Below are 4,803 nucleotides of genomic sequence, written 5' to 3'. Positions count from 1 at the left end.
TAGTTAGTGTTAGTTTATGTTCACTGATAAACAAAAAATTTTCAGGTAAAAGTGTCACCGTTTTTGAAATATTTACATTTTTTCGAATTTAAAAAAATCATGCCTTTTCATGTGTTTTCTTTAACTGCAACTACAAACCGGGCAATACTTAGTAAATTTTTTATGTAAAATACTTCCAGATAGTTGCCTCTCCATACTCAAATGCAATGTAGTTAAAATATATTAAGGAACCATCATAAAATTAGGACTATTTCTGGATTTTTAACTTTTTGATATTTTCTTCCCCAACTTTGACTATCTCGGGTGAAAAAAAAATGTACTGAGCTATAACTTTACATTACATAAAAAAATTGCTCATTTAATAAAGATTTCAGAAAGGTGCCACACTTACTGTTTTGAATAGAAAAAAAAAGTTATAGCCGCTTTTGTGGGTAAAGGACTGAGACACGCTAGAATGTATTTAATAGATTTAAATTGAATTTGCTCTTGTTACCGTCAAATGACATGCTAAATAGTACAAAGGTACATTATTACCTGCTCCTGACATTAGGGAGGATATAGACCAATTAAACAATTTAAGGGATAATTTAATCAAGGGATCAGACTGGCTACCGAATGTCAATTCTCCGTGTCTTGTAAGTATATTACCACGAATTTATCTTTTTGCTATTTCTAGGATGGAGGACTTGGGGACCACTGTCACGAATTTAACTGAGGCTGTCAACGCCCTTCTGGAGAAGATTAACACTCTAGAAAGACGCGTGGCACGTATAGACGCTAGCTCCAGGGCTACCACACTAGGAACTAGTAGCCCAGTAGAACCACCAGAGCAGGTAGTGGCTCAAGCCCCCACGACTGAAGCAGAAATACGCGATATTAGTAGGCTTCCTGACTGTGTCAAGGAACTACCAGTGTTTGATGGTAACCCAGTGCAATACGTGTCCTGTTTTTGTTGTTGTAGCGGTTACAACAACCCCGCCCAGGACGGTTGGTATCTCAGTCGTTGTCGTCAAGTTCCACTAACGGCAACCCTAGGAAGCGTGCAGCTTCTGTGGGGTTTGTCCTGGGTTCATTCGGTGGAGGTAATACTCTCTGACTTTGAAGTCGTAAAGGGGAAACCGCTCTATCGTGCAATTCTACAACATATTAGGCAGAAGGTGCGTGGTGCTGCTGATTCCGCTTTAATATCCTACAACATCTTTGACAGTAACTGGGCAAAGATTAAAGAATGCCTTTCGCTGCATTACGCAGACAAGCGAGACATTCGCACCCTTGAACACCAGTTGCAACAGAAGGGATCAAGGATCGACGAATTTTATGCGAAGGTAAACCATCAGTTCTCCCTCATAGTTAATAAAATTAAAACTGAGTCCTAAACGGACGAAACGCTAAAAGTTCTCGTAGAAACTTACCGCAACCGCGCACTCGACGTTTTTATACGCGGCCTAAATGGGGAGATGTCTAGAATGATCCTCATACAGCGTCCTAAAACCCTGCCAGAGGCCTATTCGGCCTGTCTGGAAATCCAAAATGTCATTTCCGAAATTTTGCGATACACTCTTCAAATAATTCTAATAATCGCGTGGTAGTGCCGGTAAATAATTTGCCGAGTAGCTTTTATCCGCAGAGTAGGAAACCCCCACAATTACCGCCGAAACCTACATGGCGTTCACAAGAAAACCGTTCTCAGTACTTGAAGAACGAGCGTCCTTCCGGGAGAGGATAACCAAAATAACTCCTCGAGTTCTCGCGTGGAAAAGATGGAGGTAGATCCTTCGGTAGAAACGCGTAACGTTAATTATATAAACAGGCAAAACCCCTTCAATCGCGGTGCCCGCTCTGACAATTTACCTCAGAAACAGCAAAGACTGTTCCATTCCGTCCCAGATGAAGGTGAGGCGCAGGACGAAGACCAAGAATCCACAAAAGACGAAAATTCCGAGGATTTTCTATCCTCCGGTCATCTAGCGTACCATACTTAGAATATACGCTACCCGATGGTCGCGCGCTAGATTTCTTAGTCGACACCGGTGCGAATAAGAATTTCATTAGACAGGATATAGCGACCAAAACAATACCGGTCAAACAAACGTTTAACGTAGCATCTGTTGAAGGTTCCGTTCCTATAAAGGAAAAAGTAAAAGTTAAGTTATTTGAAAATGTAGGCAACTCAAGTGGGTTCGAATTCTTTGTGTTACCAACTCTAAGTGGTTTCAGTGGAATCACCGGCGATGACACACTAAGAGAGTTGGGTGCTGTAATGATAGGAAGGATAACTTACTAAAAGTAGGGAACTACAAAATCCCGCTTAAGGCCCGCACGTCCTGTAACGTTAATTTTACATTGGGAAAGGAAATGCCTCCTGAAGTTCACAAAAAAAATATACATCCTGTTTAAGAAATATTCCAATCTTTTCGAGCCTTTGAATGGGAATGAGCTTATAGACACAAGCGTTCGCGCCGAAATAAAAACCTCTACCCCGGAGCCAATATACAGCAAAAGCTATCCATACCCAGCGTGTATGATGGACGAAGTCGAGAGGCAGGTTAATGAGCTGCTTTCCGAGGGTGTTATCCGACTATCAAAAAGTTCTTATATCTCACCCATTTGGGTAGTGCCAAAAAAACCAAAGGCAAATGGGGAAAAGCAATATCGAATGGTGATCGATTATAAGAGGCTGAACGCAGTGACAATAGCGGACACGTATCCTATCCCTGACATTAACGCGCCGCTTTGTAGCCTCGGACAGGCTAATTATTATACTAAGATAGACTTAACGTCTGGATTCCACCAGATACCAATGAAGGACTCAGACATACCTAAAACCGCTTTTTCAACGATGAACGGAAAATACGAGTTCCTACGTCTACCCTTTGGACTGCAAAACGCGCCCGCTATTTTCCAAAGAATGATTGACGATGTATTGAAACAACACATTGCATAAAATAAAATTGTAACAGGTCGATGTCTGTACATTATAGATATTAAAGAAAAATTAATGTGGGGGGTCTTTTTTAAAGCACCAGAAGCCAAATCAACCATTTTTAGAATNGAAAAATATGCTATGTCTATATTGATGACATTCTAGTATTTGGAAAAGATGCGGACGAACATTTAGACAAGGTAGAAAAGGTTTTTTTAAGACTCTTAGAGGCAAATTTAAAGGTAAACTTAGACAAAACATGTTTTTTCGAAAAGGAAGTTGAATTCCTTGGCTATTTAGTTACTCCCGAAGGAGTTCGTCCTAACCCAAAAAAGGTTGAGGCTATGAATTTAATTTTGCCACCATGCAATTTGAAAGATCTGAAAAGCTTTTTGGGGATGACCTCCTACTATCGGAAGTTCGTTCGTGACTACGCAAAAATAGCTAAGCCATTGACAAATCTAACGCGCGGGAAAAATGCACAAATAAAAGAAAGTACATCGAGGAAAGTAGCAATACAACTTGACAGTGCGGCTTTGCAAGCCTTCGGTGACCTAAAACGTATGCTAACTTCCGCTGATGTCCTGGCATTTTCTGATTTTGGTAAGCCTTTTAATTAGACCACTGATGCGTCGAACTACGCAATTGGTGCAGTACTATCCCAGGGGGATATGGGTACGGACAANAAAGTACATCGAGGAAAGTAGCAATACAACTTGACAGTGCGGCTTTGCAAGCCTTCGGTGACCTAAAACGTATGCTAACTTCCGCTGATGTCCTGGCATTTTCTGATTTTGGTAAGCCTTTTAATTAGACCACTGATGCGTCGAACTACGCAATTGGTGCAGTACTATCCCAGGGGGATATGGGTACGGACAAACCAATTGCATATATTTCTCGCTCTCTAAACAAGGCCGAGGAAAACTACGCTACGAATGAAAAGGAGATGATAGCCATAGTGTGGGCATTAGATAATTTGCGGTCGTATTTATACGGTGCCAAAAAGATAAAAATATATACTGATCACCAGCCATTAACGTTTTCCTTAAGCTGCCGTGATTATAATGCAAAACTAAAGAGGTGGAAAGCACGAATCGAAGAATATAACTGTGAAATAATTTATAAGCCAGGGCAGGCTAATGTGGTCGCAGATGCTCTTTCCCGTCTTAAGACCGAACTCAACGCCTTAACGGATTCTGTGGTGGCTCAACCGTCAGGAAGCAAAATAGGAAATAGTGATGAGTTAGCAACAATGCACTCCGCTGAACAGGATAATTCCGATCTTATACCACACGTCGAGGCCCCCATAAACGTGTTTATGGGGCTACCGCAGATATTTTATTTCTTTACCAAATATCGACAGTTCAAACGTTATTCCAATTCTTAAAGAATGCCTCAATCGTAATGTTATAGATGGCATAAAAATTCCTGAGGAATTTCTCCAATTATTGCAAAACGTGTATGCTAATAATTTCCACAGGTATAGGATCAGGATAACTCAGCGTCTAGTGGAAGACGTGACCATCCCTGATAGAATTTTCGATATAATCGAGGAAGAGCATCGCAGAGCCCACAGGAATACGAAGGAAAATAGAGAGCAGATTCTCGAAAAGTACTACTTTCCAGGTATGTCAAAGCAAATTAGGGATTATGTTAGGCAGTGCGAAGTGTGTAAGCTTAATAAATATGACAGGCATCCGGCTAAGCCTCACCTCCAGCCGACACCGATTCCCAGCTACCCATGCGAGATCATTCACATGGATATTTTTGAGATTGAAAAACAGAAGTTTCTGAGCTGTGTAGACAAGTTTTCAAAATTCGCAAAATTATTCGCTATCAAGAATAAGTCATCCATTTATATCCGAAGGAAACTTACTGAA

The sequence above is a fragment of the Rhagoletis zephyria genome, unplaced genomic scaffold, assembly GCF_001687245.7.
Source record: "Rhagoletis zephyria isolate East Lansing unplaced genomic scaffold, Rhagoletis_zephyria_1.1 Rzeph_scaffold_08262, whole genome shotgun sequence".
Taxonomy (NCBI): Eukaryota; Metazoa; Arthropoda; class Insecta; order Diptera; family Tephritidae; genus Rhagoletis; species Rhagoletis zephyria.
Note: the sequence above shows the minus strand (reverse complement) of the source record.